The 17,046-nt window shown below is 38.2% G+C and overlaps 1 protein-coding gene across 6 annotated transcripts in view; it reads left to right on the top strand.

The window, feature by feature from the left end:
• The window catches only part of CNTN4 (contactin 4), a 911,050-nt gene that overhangs the window by 797,701 nt on the left and 96,303 nt on the right, over nucleotides 1–17,046 (top strand). The gene's annotated exons all lie outside the window — the stretch shown is intronic.

The raw sequence follows: 17,046 nt of genomic DNA, 5'->3' as shown, positions 1-17,046 counted from the left end.
CCTCTGGCTCTTAGAGCCCTCTGTGTACCCCTGCCTCCTAACCTTTACCTCTCTTCTTGAATTTTGTCTGAAATTGTCAGTCATTTCATTCCATTGTTTCCCACCAGATGAAGGTATAAAAGATTTCTGGTTGATACAGAAGGCAGAAAAGAGGAGGAAGGATGGAGGGAGGGAGTTACAAAAGAAGAGAGGGAAAGGAAGCCATAAGACAATCAGACTTTTACACTGGACCACACTGGGACCACCTCTTAGCCTAGTCCCATGATTTTTTGTGCAAATAGTGAGGATGTTTGCTCTGGTTTCACTTGCATGAACAAAGTCCCCTTTAGTTAGCCTAACTGGGTATATGACCCTTGTCAAGAAGGTGGGTATCTGTCAAGCCTAAAAAAGAAAGTTGAAAAAAGAGGAAGAAGAACCCATTATACAAACGTGACTACATGTACTCACATTCATTTGGAGTGTTCCCAAGTGAGGAAGAAGGTTTGAATGCTGGAAATGTTTTCTACCAGTCATGTATGTAAACCATAGTAAACAAATGATGTATAGAGTCTGGAGAGTCCCATCTTTCTTGGAGGAAATATATCTTTTCATGGGGCTTATGTCATCTCTGGTTCTAGGTACTTTAGGGTCAGATGAAGCATGAGAGATCAATTGGCCAGTGGTTTTCAACCTATTTATACCCCAGCATACCTAAGGGCTGCAACACATCCCTATTGCCCGAAATGGTTCATCACATACTTATTATAGGAGGAAGAGGGAATGGGAAAGTGGTGGAGGGAGGGGGCCTAGGAGTTTATGATGTATAAGAATCACAGGCAGGATACAATTTGAAAAATGCCTCCCAAACATTCTATCATGCATCATTTTTCTTTTTTTTAATATTTTTAATTTATTTTGAGAAGAGTGCAAGTGGTGGAGGGGCAGAGAGAGGGGAACAGAGGATCCAAAGCAGGCTCTACGCTGCCAGGCTGACAACATTGAGCTCAGTGTGGGGCTTAAAATCACAAACCATGAATCATGACCTGAACTGAAGTCTTAGGCTCAATCCTTAACTGACCGAGCCACCCAGGTGCCCCACACATGGCTTATCAACCTATGAGAATGACTGGTTCTGCCAGCACTTGTGTTATACATTGAGGAGGAAATTGTGGTTAGATGAGTCATAGCAGGTCTCACAACAAAGTACTGGCATGTACATTCTCATGTAACAGTATGTCAAATTAAAGAAACCTCTTCCCATTCTTGGTTTAGCAATAAAGATTACATCAAGAGTAGTATATAGAATCCCAGAAAGGTACGTACCATTTGAAGGTCCCAAAAGTCATCTAGCCAAAGGTTCACTGAATCTGGCTGGCAAAATGGTTTTCTTTGGCAGACACTATATACTAGCCAGCATCATGTTTAATTTTCTTACGTTAGGTTCTAACCATTAAAATTTGGAATATGTCAGGGCACCTAGATGGCTCAGTCGGTTGAGCGTCTGACTTTCAGCTCAGGTCATGATCACGCGGTTCATGAGTTCAAGCGCCACAATGGGCTTGCTGATGTCAGCCCACAGCCTGCTTCAGATCTGCTGTACCCCCTCTCTCTACCCCACCTCTTGGGCTCTCTCAAAAATAAATAAAACATTTTAAGTTTTTTGGAGTATGTCTTATTTTTAAAAAACAGTAACAGCCTGAATTTCTATAGGCAATAACTGGCCAGAGCTAAGAAATTTACCTTTTTACCAAGGCATGAAATCTCCCGTTGGCCACACAACTTTGTCCCTGATATTAAGATGTAGTGTCAGTTGCCATTTATCATTGTTCTTGCATTATTGTTTTCCTTACAGTAGAGTTAAAATAAAAGCCACATATTTCTGGTATCTATTTCTCTATCAAAAAAATGAAAATAAGAAAGCTTGACCAAAGGGCTGCACTTTTCAAGAAAATGTGGAAAAAGAGAAGGTTTTCTTATGAATGGATGAATAGCCTCTTTTTCAAATATAAGCAAAACTTGTCATGAAAACTTATTCTCACCTGCTTTCATTTATATTATCACCCACTAGCCCCTGTAGGTAAGGACATTTGTAGATCTAGAACTAATTCTGTACCTTTATGTTATCAGTGATAATTTGAAGAACAGGATGGTTTGGAATCCCTTGGACTAGGTGTGGCAGTCTAGCCACCGACCTATTTTCTGACATGCAGCACAGTGTTCTTTTCTTTTTTCCATGAATGCTTAAATACTAGAATTTCTGTATTGTGCCTTCCCTGGAGAGTCTGCTAATCCACTGGTGTTTCCCCCTCTCTTTCTCTCTTTGTTTCATCTGTCATATTGACATGCATGACAGCTTGTCAATTATCCCTCTTTCCAGATTATATTAAAATCTGAGTGTAAGAGCTATATCCCGATCCCTCTTGCATTATAAATACCAGGCATCTAACAACACCCAAGTGAAGGTTTTCTCTGCTGTTTTTCCTGAGAAGGTGATTGTCAGCCTAACTTAGTGCTTGATAGATAAAACAGAGAATTAAACTTGCCTTTTAAACTAGGAAATTATTTTATTCTAACATTACTGTTCATATTAAACTCCTGTGCCATTAAAGCTGCCTCTTTTAAATGAATGTGCACTGGGTACATTGTTTATTCAATTTAATTGTAGGCGGGAAAAACTGCACACAAGGGAAATGGTTGTTTGAACTGGTTTTTAACAGTCACCAGCCATGTGAATGAGTGTCCAATTAAACAGTGGCTCACTAGGACTCGTATAATAGTAACATCTGTTATCTTAATTAAACAAGTTACTATATAAAGGCACTTTCATGGCTCACTTTGTTAGAGCAGGTTCTGACCTAGAAACTCAAGGAAGGTTTCTTCTCTTTGTGGGATTTGGTTGTCCGTGGTGTTCCCAGTTGGTCCCATTATGTTTTAGACCTGACAAATTTGTGATCTGCAAACATACACATATGTTCAAGCCTACATAGCTTGGGGAAAGGAGGGAACCAGAGTTCATGATGCAAAGTGGAAGAAATAAAATAGGAAAAACCCTGAGTAGGAATGCTTTATATTCATGGCAGCCTACTTGGGTATTATGACTTAGAGGAACAGTGTGGTGAGGAGGGGCAAGTGATGCAGAAGGGAAAGTGAACAAATATACATTTATTCTCTTTTACTTGCCAGGCACCAAGGAAGACCCTTAGCTACAGGTACTGCCAGTAGTCCTGTATCAGTATCTTTGAAATCCAATAAGCTTTAAAAAACCAAAGTGTTTTTTTCTTTTTTCGTCTTTTTCTTACCTTTTTTGTTTGTTTGTTTAGTCACCTTTGCAGCAAACTCATTTGGTGGCAGAAATAATCACATATTGGATTGTGAGGTATCATGTCAGACTTGTTCGGAAGATACTATGTAAAATAAACTATAGTATAATTTATAGTATAGTATAGTATATATAGACTATATACAGTACATAGTATATGTAGAGAGAGTATTTGGTATATAGTAAAATAAGTTGTAGTATGTTTCTAAGATAAAAATTATTGAATGCTAAAACACAACTTTCCTTGACGATTTTTGTTAAGTTGTTATGTATTAGACCATTTAATTTTTTAAAATTATTTTTGAATGAAAGGGAGTGGGAGTTGGGGAGGCAGGCAAGGGGGGAGAGAGAGAGAGATTGATTCTCAAGCAGGTTCCATGCTCAGTGCAGAACCTGACATGGGGCTCTATCCGACAACCCTGGGATGTTGACCCGAGCTGAAATCAAGAGCCAGAAGTTAAACTGAGCCAGCCAGGGGTCCCTGTATTAGACCATCTTAAAGAAGATAAACTGAAGCTCAGTGATAGTGAATATCTTGCTTATGGATAGACAGCTATTAAGCTTCTCTAGTTGTTTCCTGTTGACTTCAAACCAAGTTTCTTCTTGCCACAGTGTGGAGTGTTCTTCATACCCAAGCCTCTGCTTGTTTCTCTGACCATATCTGCCATTTGCCCTTAGCTCTAATCCCAAAGGATTTATAGCTAATCAAAGACATACATTTTTTTTCCCTGCCTCAGGGCCCTTGCACTTGTTTTTCCCTCAGACTAAAACACCCTTCTCGCTGAGCTTCCTTGTCCAACTCCCTCTCATCCTACATCTCAGCTGAAATGCTACTTCATTCACAACAACCTTGCTCCTTTGTGGCAACCCCAAAATGATGATATCAGAAAGAGTTGGGAGGGGCGCATGGGTGGCTCAGTCGGTTAAGCATCTGACTTCGGCTCAGGTCATGATCTCATGGTTAGTGAGTTCAAGCCATGTCAGGCTCTGTGCAAACAGCTCAGAGCCTGGAGCCTTCTTCAGATTCTTTGTCTCCTTCTCTCTGCCCCTCCCCCCATGCATGCATGCTCTCTCGCTCGCTCTCTGTCTCTCTCTCTCTCTCTCAAAAATAAATAAACATTAAAAAATGTAAAAAAAGAGTTTGAATATTATGAAATTTATTTTATCTGCATAGCGTCAAGTTTTCCTTTTTCTCGTAGAAACATCTCAGTCATCCTCTCAGGAAGTGCCTTTTCCCATTGTTTGCAATCTTCTTGACTCTGTCAGTTCAGGTGATATCTCCTTCCTGTGCAAGGGGCTGGGTAGGTACAAGCTGAGAAAACCAGATTCTCTCTCTTCAAGAATCAGAGCTTTCCTATGGGCAGAACATGGTAGAATAGTGTCGTTCTGATGGCGGCTCCCTGGAAATCCTGCCCCTTAAATTCTACGGTAGATCCCTAGAGTTTCTATTGATTGCCCTCCTTCCCAAGTACTTTTCAGCCTCTCCAGTTTATGAGCTCCCACGTATCCTTCCAATAGGTTAACCAAAATCTGTTTCAGTTACTTATAAGCCCCAAACCCTAACTGATACAGGCAAACAGAAGTATAATGTATAATAGGATTTTTTGTTGTTGTTGCTTAAATCTGCCTCAGAAAAATAAGAAGCTGCTCTTTAATGGCATTTGGGTATTAACCTAGTTCTTTAAAATGATTGCTCTTGTCACATTTGAAGTAGACAACTTGCTAACTTGAGTATCTATAACCTTCTTTGGGCAATTTGAGACATTTTGCTTCAGAAAAGCATTTGCATTCAACTTTACTAGTTACCCACCTGTTTAAATACCTCACCCAGGAGAATGGGGTTGTTGAACATGTGGAGTTGCAGGATTCCCCGGAATTAAAACAAATGCATCTCCTCCAGAGAGCTCTTTTCTCTAGAAGGAGAACACACACTAGAGTGTGATGCTGCCCACTCCCACAGGCATGTGCTTGGAGTTCTGGCTACGACGCTGAAATCTGTAAAGTTCTTTGGATGAAATCTTTTGGCTGCCTTTGTGCAGAGTCAGGTTGTCTGGCATCTGTATCCTCCCAAAATGAGTCATTGTACGTCTCTGCTTCATTGATTCTCGCTGAGGGAGATTTGGACAATGGGCCTGAACCTGCCAAATGAGTTCAGGAAGTCCCTAACACATCAGTAGCTTGTTATATAAGCATCTTGTGCTCAGCAGTTAGACCTGACTCTGTCTGTGATGAGCATGTTCCCGTCTCAGTGACAACCAGATGGGGTCCTTTGCCCGCTTCTGTGCCTGGCATTTGAGTTCAGAGAGGCTGAAATAGCCCTTATTTCAGCAAAATGAGAGCCTGTTGCCCTGACAGCATCGAGATGGCATTGGGGCAGAATATCAAAGTCAACATGTGATTCCCCACCGAGGCTCTCATTTGAGCTCCACTGACAGTTGCTTGTAGGTGTGGAGGAAGAAAAGATGCCCCAGTATTCTTGGATGAATTGATTTCAACTCTAGGTGGAGGCCTTACTGAATCCCTAGATGATCTCATCTTTATTCTCAGAGCTCATGCACTTTTTTTTTTTATAGTCTTTGAAGTTGCCTTTGCTGGTTTCAAATCTGCCTCATGGAGAGAACACACTTATCTATCTTGGTCATTGTATCTCAAGCACTTAACACAGTATTTGGCACTTAATAGATACTACATACAAATATTTATTTGTAACTTTTCATCAGGAAAGTTTCATTACTTCATATGTGTATATGAGAACAACAAATGTGCCTTATCTCTCTCTAAAAGTTGTACTACTTTCATTGCAAATCATTTATTGCAAGTGCCGTAATTATAATATGTATGAACGTATGCCTTTAGTAACTTTAGCTCTAACGTGCTATTTTTTTTTAAATTTTTTTTAACGTTTACTTATTTTTGGGACAGAGAGAGACAGAGCATGAACAGGGGAGGGGCAGAGAGAGAGGGAGACACAGAATCGGAAGCAGGCTCCAGGCTCTGAGCCATCAGCCCAGAGCCTGACACACGGGGCTCAAACTCACGAACCATGAGATCGTGACCTGAGCCGAAGTCGGACGCTCAACTGACTGAGCCACCCAGATGCCCCAACTAACATGCTATTTAAAAAAAAAGAGTTTTGTTTTGGAATGCCAGGAATTTAACACCCAAACTAGCCACGTGGGTCATGGATCCCTATCCTGGGGGATCTTGAGCAAATTGGTGAACTAAAGGAAACTTTATAGACGTAACATGAGCTAGGTCAAGACCCCAAGGGTTCCCAACCCTATACCCAGGTGCCTGGCAGGTTTTGGAAGTCACCCAAAGAGATCAGGTTACTAACCCTGGCCTGAAGCCCCACACCCTAGAGAGAAGTCTGGCTGCCCCTGCAGCAGGGAGCTTCTTGAAGCAGAGTTAAAAGTCCTCACAAACAGAGAAGGAAAGAGAAAGAGCTTAAGAACTAGTTTTCCAAACCAGCCTTACCTATAGACTTAGTCAGATGGTGTCATGGATATGGATGGGGCCTGGACTCACAGCTTCCCATAGTATTTTGAACTCAGTCCCAGACTCTCTTGCAACTTCACACAACTGCAGTGCCATGGAATGGACTACATCTAGTCCATTCCGTGGACTAGATGTAGTCCATTCCATGTAGATGTAGATGTAGGGAGTGGATTCAGAGGTCTAGTTTTGCCATCTATGTAGCCTTGAGCAAGTCACTTATTCCCTGTCTTTAAAATGGACTTACTAGGGGCACCTGGGTGGCTCAGTCAGTTAAGTGTCCGACTTCAGCTCAGGTCATGATCTCATAGCTCATGGGTTCGAGCCCCACGTCGGGCCCTATGCTGACAGCTCAGAGCCTGGAGCATGCTTCAGATTCTGTGACTCCCTCTCTCTCTGCCCCTCTTGCACTCGCACTCTGTGTGTGTGTCTCTCTCTTAAAAATAAAAAAACATTAAAGAAATTTTAAAAAATTTTAAATGGACTTACTAATACATACTTGTGATGTTCTGGGGACACTTCATTAGATGGAAGAGTGCTTTATAAATGGTAAAACACTGTGGAGATTTTATTCCATAGATTTTAGATCTATATATACTTTTACAAAAATGAAGTTACAACATGCCTGTTTTATAGTTTAACTTTTTGATTTAAAATATATGGTAGATGTAATTCCATAATGTAAATGTTTTCATTTCATTTTTAATAGCTCAATTATATGGCATATTATGATTTTGTCAATTCATTACAAATATTTATTCATTTTCAGCATCTCAGTGTCTTCTTCAGAAATGCTGTTTAACTTACTAGGTGCAGTTTGCATCAACCACAGTAAGACTCTAGGATTCTGATCAGAATTGCAATAGTAACTAGGGGAATTTCCAAGCAGCCATATTTTGGGCACTTCCACCAACATGATTACTGTAACCATTAGCATTTATCAAGTACCTAATATGTGATAGGTGTTTTACATACATTTTATACTTGAAGGAACTGAAGTTCATTAGCATTAATTAGCTTACTAATAGCCTTACAGGGTAAGTGACAAAACCAGGGTTCATGTGTAGATTTATTTGACTTCAACACAACCCCCATCATGTCTATATCCCATGTAATCTGAAACTCAACATACCAAGATCCAACCTCTCCATCTCACCTTTCCCTCAAATGTGTCCCCACCACACATTTCTATGAAAGGTACCACCATCTAGCAGACTACCTAACCAAACACCTTCCCCTCCACTGCTGAAACCACTCGTTAAGGTTAATGAACTGTGATTATCAAATCTCATGCTCAGTATTCATTCTTCAACTTGGTCTCAGCAGCAATTAATGCAGGTAGTGGACCAATGCTCCCATTTTGAAATTCATGCTTTACTTGCTATCCAGGATATGGGTTTTCCTTCTACATCCTGGCCACTCCTTCTCAGTTATCTATCATATTCTCATCTTCTACAGCCTGTCAACTGACCCAGTGCCCAGTGTTTAGACCTCTTCCCTGTCTGTCTCCCCTTCCTAGGTGTCTTATCTTCGTTTAGTCCATGTCCTTATAAACTATCTAAATGCTGACCAAATCCAAGTTAATATAGTCAGCCCAGACTTTTTTCCAAGAACTCCAGAGTGATATGTTTATATAGTCTATGCAACATCTACCTAGGTTTTTGCTATCCATCCTACTGACAAAAGTTCTGACTCCAGTATGTAAACTTTTACCCCCTCAGTGAAAGCTACGAGAAAGCTGTCAGGCTTTGTTGGGACTATTGATTTGAATGACATCTTCTCCAAACCACCTTGAGGAATTCATTGATTAATGCAGTCACTGCTTCATCAATTATTTCAAATATTTAGTAACAACATCATGTGCCAAGTACTATGCTAAGACTGAAGCTAAAAATTTTAGAACCATTTATCTAAGCAATAAGTAATTCCAAATTAAATTGATAACTTTAGAATTATCTTTTAAAGTGTTTCCATAGTACACAGGAAGACTTTTGAATCACTCATTCCCGAATTCACTTTTCAAAAATATGCATAATCCTTTCCAAAATTGAGATTTATTTGGATGTCATAAAAGATAATTGCTGCTTTATAAACCTGACCTAAGGGAGATTGAGCTTTCATTCAGAAGCCTTATCTTGATTGCCTACACATCACCCAGCATACTCTGGTCCGTCTGCTTGATGTCATTATGTCAGCTTGTCTTCTAGAAAGAAGGAGGAAACTTCACCAAAATGAACAAGGCCTTCACCTTCTCCCTTTGGGTTACATGAGGAAGCTCTTTATGAGAGTTGTCCCCCCTGTACCCATGGGGAACTTGCAGAAGATCAATTACTACAGATGGACAGTATGTCTGGTCTTTCTCCCTGTTTCCACATATTAAATTGTCACTGTGTCAAATGTCTTGTCATCAAATATAGTGCTGCAAGGAAATTTCAATTATATTTATCTGTTTTTTTCTTTGACCTTTGGATTTCATTCAGTCTACAGAGAATCCCTCTAGGTGGTTCTGAGAATATGTGTCATCCAAATCAATAGGGCCCACAACACCTGACTCCTTCCTCTGTTCAGTGAGGGGGAGGTCCATTCATGTATTAGAATCAGAACTTTTTATGCCTAGGATGGATAGCAAAGACCTACACCTTCAGTGCATTTAATCTTGTAATAACTTTATAGTCCTGCAGTCTGGCTCTAGTAAGTAATTACAATACCATATGGGGTTTTCTAGTGTTTTCATCCTTGTGCCTGTACTAATTCTGAGCTTCTGTCTCTGGATGGTTTTGTTTAGATTTTAAAATCTTGGCTTTTGTTCTCTAATTATTTTCTCTCACCATAAGAATCCCTACTGTCAGAATTCAGTAGGTTGTAAAACTAATGTTTAACAATAGTCCCTCTCCCTACCCGCCCCCCATCACCTGGAATATTTTGAGGGGATGCGTGGCAGTTAACAGCAGGTAGGTTCTCCAGCAGTGCAACCTCATTTTAATATTGGCTAAAACAGAACTAATCAAGAAGGCAAATCTGCCTTGAAAAGCCTTATAAAACATTCCAAAGTTAAATGGACCATTAAAAAATAGTAGGCAGAGGAGACAGCCAGGTGCTCACCAAAATCTAATAGTTGAACTTTAAAAGTCACACATAATGAGCAGACTAGATGCAAAATCAGCCTTAAAGATAAAATATTTCCCAAGAATCAAATCTAAACTGCATGTAAGTCTTATTTATTAGCATAATAAATCACCATAGTGAATGATTCCTGCATGGATTAGTCAAGTGGAGTGTACTAGACCTCTTCTCATTGCAAGTGACAAAATAAACGCATGCTCACCTTTTCTTTCTACCTTGTTGACTTTTTCTCCTCCCAGCGAAAAATTGGCTGCAGCAGCTCCAGACCTTTTTTTTTTCTCAGTATATGAAATTTATTGTCAAATTGGTTTCCATACAACACCCAGTGCTCATCCCAAAAGGTGCCCTCCTCAATACCCATCACCCACCCTCCCCTCCCTCCCACCCCCCCATCAACCCTCAGTTTGTTCTTAGTTTTTAAGAGTGTCTTATGCTTTGGCTCTCTCCCACTCTAACCTCTTTTTTTTTTCCTTCCCCTCCCCCATGGGTTTCTGTTAAGTTTCTCAGAATCCACCTAAGAGTGAAAACATATGGTATCTGTCTTTCTCTGTATGGCTTATTTCATTTAGCATCACACTCTCCAGTTCCATCCACATTGCTACAATGGGCCATATTTCATTCTTTCTCATTGCCACGTAGTACTCCATTGTGTATATAAACCACAATTTCTTTACCCATCCATCAGTTGATGGACATTTAGGCTCTTTCCATAATTTGGCTATTGTTGAGAGTAGCATCTCCAGACCTTAAGTCTACAGATATTTAATTCCAGAAGGGAAGAGTAGGAATCATTTTCCAGAAAGTCCCAGAAAAAGTCTCACTACAGATCATTGACTCAGATTGGGTCATGTGACCATCCCTAACCAGTCACTGTGGCCAGAAGAAATTAAATTCTGTGATTATTACAAGCCTGGGTCCAATGTTTCACTCCAAGGTTTAGTAGTGAAACCTAAGAAAATCATATGGCCGAGACTAGAAGAGGAGTGGGTGTTCAGATGGCTATTATTGGATATAGAACTAGTTGATGCTGGGCACAACTGTCTATACAAGAAGGTATAGTCTAAAATGGAAGATAATGTGGAGAAATTTGAACCCAAGTGTATGCTGGTGGGAACATAAAATGGTACAGCCACTATGGAAAACAGTATGGAGGTTTCTCAAAAAATCAAAAATAAAGTACCACATGATCCAGCAACTCTGCTATTAAGTATATCCTTGAAAGAATTGGAACAGGGACTCAAAACAGGTTAGCTAGGAAAAAAGAGAAAGAACACAAATTACTAATATCAGAAATTCAAAAGGGGATGGACATTAATAGGATAACTAATACTGTGAAGAAGTCTTTACCCACAGATTTGATCAACTAAATGAAATGAGCCTATATACTTGAGGACACAATTCACCAAAACTTACACAAGAAGAAAAGACAATCTGAATAGGCCTATATCTATTAAAGACACTGAATCAATAATTAACAACCTTCCAAAACAGAAAGTGTGTTGCCCAGATGCATTCACTGGTGAGTTCTATCAAACATTTCAGGAAGAAATTATACCAATTCTCTACAATCTCTTTCAGAAAATAGAAACAAAAGGGTTACCTCCTAAATCATTTGTGAGGCTACCATTACCCTAATACTGAAACCACACAGAGATATTGCAAGAAACTACAAACCAATATCTCTCACAAACATGAACACAAAAATCCTCAACAAAATATTATCAAATCAAATCCAAAAAACATAAAAAGAATTATACACCACAGCAAAGTGGAATTAATTCCAGGTATGCATAGCTTGTTCAACATTTTGAAAATCAATTAATATAATCCATCCTATCAATAGGCTAAAGAGTAAAAGTCACACAATCCTACCAAAAGATGCAGAAAAAGTATTTGACAAAATCCAATACCCAGTTGTGATTTAAAAAACAAACAAACAAACAAACTCTCAGCAAACTAGGAACAGAGAAATGCTTCCTCAGCTTGATAAGGAATATCTACCAAAAAACTACAACTAACATCATAGTTAATGGTAAGAAACTAGAAGCTTCTCAGTAACATCAAGAACAAGGCAAGGATCTTCCCTCTCATAACTACTTTTCAATATTGTACTAGAGATCCTAGCTAAGGCAATAAGACAATCTGTATAAAAGGTATACATACTGAGAAGGAAGAAATAAAACTGTGTCTGTTTGTATATGACACAGTCATCTATATGGAAAATCCAAAAGAATTGTCCAAAACAAAATAAAAAACAAAACAAAACAAAAATACTCCTGCCACTAATAAGCCATTATAGCAGAGTTGCAGGATACAGGTTACAAGGATACAGAAGCCAGTTACTTTCCTGTGTACCAGCAAATCAGTAAGTGGGATTTCACATTGGAAACACAATACCATTGACAATAGCACACAAGAAATTAAATACTTTGGTGTAAATCTAATAAAACACGTACGAGATCTACATAAGGGAAACAATAGAAGTCTGATGACAGAAATCAAAGAAGAATTAAATAAATGGAGAGATATTCCATGTTCATGGATAGGAATACTCAATATTGTCAAGATGCCGATTCTTCCCAGTTTATCTACAGATTCAGTGCAACTCCATTTATAACACCAGCAAGTCATTTTTGGGGCAAGCTGATTCTAAAATTTATATAGAGAGGAATAAAACCAGAATAGCCAACACAATGCAGAAGGAGAACAAGGGTGGAGGGTTAACAAAACCTAAACTTCAAGACCTACTCTAAAACTACAGTAATCAAAACAATGTGGTTTTGTCAAAAGAATACACAAGTAGATCAGTGGACCAGAATAGAGAGCCCAGAAATAGACTTGCATAAATATAGCCAACTGATTTTTGGCAAAGGAGTAAAGGCAGTATGCTGGAGCAAAGATAGTCTTTTCCACAAATATTTCTGGAACAACTGGACATCTACATAGAATAGAAAATAAATCTAGATACAGACCTTATATTCTTTACAAAAATGAACTCAAATGGATCATAGACCATTTCTGAGGTGCAAAACTATAACTATAAAACTCCTAGGAGATAGCCTAGGAAAAAATCTAGATGAACTCGGCTTTAGCTATCACTTTTTAGATATAATATGAAAGGCACAATTCATGAAAGAAATAATTGATAAACTGGACTTCATTTAAATTAAAATTCTTATTCTGTGAAAGACAATGTCAAGAGGATGAGAAGACTAGCCAATGACTAGGAGAAAACATTTGCAAAACACATGTCTGATAAAGAACTGTTATTCAGAATATACACAGAACTTTTAAAACTCAACAAGAAAAAAGAACAACCCAGTTTTAAAAATGAGCCAAAGACCTTAACATACAATTCCCTGAAGAAGATATGCAAATGGAAAATAGTCATATGAAAAGATGCTCCACATTATATGTCATCAGAAAGATGCAAATTAAAACAACAATGAGATATTAGTACACTACAATGGCCAAAATCCAGAATATGACAACTTTAAATGCTGGTGAGGATTTGGAGCAATAGTAACTCTCATTCATTACTGGAGTAAATGCAAAATTGTGCGGCCACTTTGAAAGATGATTAGTGGTTTCTTAGAAAACTAAACGTGCTCTTATCAAATGATCAAGCAATTGCACTCCTTGGTATTTACCCACAGGAGCTGAAAACTTATATCTACACAAAACCTGCACACAAATGTTTATAGCACTTCTATTCATAATTGCCAAAACTTGGAAGCAGCCAAGGTATCCTTCAGTTGGCGAATGGATAAACTGTGGTACACTCAGCCAATGAGATATTACTTATTGCTGAAAGGAAATGAGCTATCAAGCCATGAAAAAACATAGAGGAACATTAATTAAGTGTGTATTACTAAGTTAAAGAAGCCAATGTGAATAGCTACATATTGTGTGATTCCAACTATATGACCTTGTGGAAAAGGCAAAACTGGGGAGACAATAAAAAGATCAGTAGTTCCCATGGTGTGACACCATGGGAATTCACCAGGGTAACTGAGACTGCTGAGTTCTTCTAGCAGCCAGCCTAGCATCTTCCCTGCTGCCTTGGCAATGTGCTCCTTTAAACTTTACTGTAAACAATCTGCATTTTTAAAATTATCCCTGTCATTACTTCCTCTGGTGCAACTGTGAGTGATAAAAGGAAGCCAGATATTAAGTCTATCTCAAGAAGCATATAAAATATAAGCCTTATAATACAATATAGAAAGCAAGAACTCCCTTAAGAAACACTCAAATCAAAGGTTGCAAGAATGCAAGGGGAAGCGGAAAAAAAAAAATTCAAGCTGGGAGAATCAGAGAAGTCTTCATAAAAGGGAGAACACCTAAGAGGTGCCTTACATGATAAAGAAGCAGTACATTTGTGTAGGAGGGTATGGTGAGGTATTTCAAGCATTCCATGAGTGAAGTGGGAAAACTAAAACTATAGCTAGGGAATCTGGATTTTATGAACTTCCAGATTCCTATGTAACTCCCAAGCAACTGGCATAAAGATTAAAAAGTCATTTCATTGATGAGTTATTTTGTCCAAACAACTTAATTGACAAAAACTGTGTCCCCAGGGAACAGAAGTATCGACAGATATTTGGATATTCATATACTTACAGACAAGACATACATGTAATGAGAGCAAGTGAGGCATTAATTGAAATCAGAGCTCTCAGTGTCTCTGCCAGAGCCTTTCCCTGGGTCATAGTGTGTAAAATATATACGCACTTATGGTTGGCTATAAACTATTCCTTTGTGCACTAGAATAAATATCATTACAGGAAACTGCAGCAATATCTTGACATCAAGAAAGAATATAATCCTTTGAAGTCCTTTTAGGTCAAGGAAATTAGCTTCTGGGAGAAATATATTAAAAGCAAGGAGTCAGGTAATATTTTCAGAGAAAATTTTTGGAAGGCAGTATATTTTCAGTTATGTCCATGATATCTATAGAGTACCTGTGAAAAGCCCTTTAAAATTACAAATACCTAATCATATTTCAATATGATGGGACCAGAAAGTTCTCAAATCTACATAAAGTGTTTGTGAATTCTTCGAAGTGGTTATAATTCTGATAGTCCTTTTCACACTTACTCCTCTCAACTTATTGTGTGAAAATCATTGAGGAGCTTTCTCTTGGTTTAGAATTGTTATATGAAATCTATTTGTTATTCTTAAATAAATCATTCGTAGCACTAGATTTAATACTGAGCCCATCCCACTTTTAATTGGGAGAACTGATCCTTTATTTTGGGACCCATGTTAGTTTCTGAGTGACTGGTTTGTCAGAGAGAAATCTTTAACTCATCAGAAATTATTTGGGATCTATAAAAATCCTCTGGTTTCTTCCAGAGGTAAATTTCCCCAAAGACTTTTAACACCTATTAATTCTTTGTCTCACTAGTTTTGAGAGCATGCTGTCAGTTCAGAGGAAATATATAAGAAAATGTTAAAACCAGCTTAAATAACTTTCTAGTTTTATTTAACTCTGGTATAACTTCAATGAAAATATTTCAAGTCAGCATTTCAAATTCAGCTGCCAAGGCTCAGGTAATATTTCTTGGACTCAATCATATGGGCATGAAACACTGCAGCTATATCTTCAAAGTCCTTTGAAAATCTGTCTCATGATATCTTTGGAAGAAAATATTCCGAAATGAAATGAAGAACTTCATTTTCAGCTGAATTTTCTTTACATCTGTCACCTTCTTAGGTGTGGGTTCTGAATTTTAAAATATTTCTCTTTTTGAACCCATGGAGATTGTAAAAGGCTACATCCTTAGTGAAAATTGGTTTGAGGTAATTCCCTCAGAAACTTTTGTTGAGGTGTGCAGTTGTCACTTTGGTTCACATAGAACCAGGGGGATGTAATATGTAATAATGACTAATGCCCCTTTAAAATATAGAGCTTCTGTCTTCTCTTGTTCACAGATATTTAAATGTCTTTAGGTACTTTATGAACAATCCCCATACTTTAAATAGATATAAATATTCATTTTTGGTAATAAAATACCTCTCTCAAAAATAAACAAAAATAATTGAAGCAGCTTACATTACAAGCTATATTCAATAAGAGTTTTAAAATAGAACATTTAGACCACTTAGATGAAGGGAAATACATACATTAATAATGATTTAACAAAGTAAATATTGATATTTTGAGCTTCCTAGCATTGTAAGCCAAAAGGGAAATCAGTGAGCTAATATGAAATTCATTATCTGAAGAATATTTTTGAAAAGACACAGTTTTCTCTTGATATTAATTTGTTACTTGAATCCAGTAGCAGACTGACTGCAGTAATGTCCCCAATTTTTTACACTTGCCTATAGCCAGGCGTTTTGGCAATATCTTCCCACTTTGAATTTGGGCTTGACCGTGTAACTTGCTTTTGCCAGTAGAATGTTAGTGATACTCATGCAAGCAAATGCTTTAAACATGCTTGCCCACTGGAGCTTTTCTATCACCACTTTTCAAAAACTGTCACTACCATGCAAATAAAATAAGGGAAGCCTGCTGAATGAGGAAGAGACACATGGTACAGTCACCTCTGTCCCCCCAGGCAACATTTAGCTTATCCATAGACTCATGAGCAATAAAAATGCTTGTTGTTTTAAGCAACTAAGCTTGGGGATTATTGTTATGCAGCAATAGCTAACTGATACAGATTGCTATAGAAGGAATATTTAATATCCCAGTGCAAGACTGTGTCTTGCACAGTAGTTTTTCAGAAACTATAGAAATATCTTCACTGTAACAAATGACAGCCCTGAAGAGCATATCTTACATAAAAATAAAAATACTTTTTATTTGCTTCATTGCTTACTATATAAAATGTTATTGAATCCCTGCTGGAGATAGCATACTCACCTCTGAACCAAACCATCTTGTCATTAGAAAACAGCCATCCTTGCAGTCATGCACAGCAACTCTGTTTAGTGGCTGGGAAGGCAAAGGCTATTCTTACTCTCTCCAAGGCTGTAAATGAGGCCTGGAGAGGATGAAATTTCCAGATGGTTGTTTATACATGGTGTCCTGCTCCGAGGATGAAAAAAAGCCATCTGCACAAAATAACCTTCAGGAAACATTTTTATAAAGGTAAGTTGGTCTAGAAAGCATGTCCTAACTT

Source organism: Herpailurus yagouaroundi, unplaced genomic scaffold (assembly GCF_014898765.1).
Source record: "Herpailurus yagouaroundi ecotype Mexico unplaced genomic scaffold, PumYag 183, whole genome shotgun sequence".
Lineage (NCBI taxonomy): Eukaryota > Metazoa > Chordata > Mammalia > Carnivora > Felidae > Herpailurus > Herpailurus yagouaroundi.
Note: the sequence above shows the minus strand (reverse complement) of the source record. Positions and strands in the feature narration are given on the sequence as shown.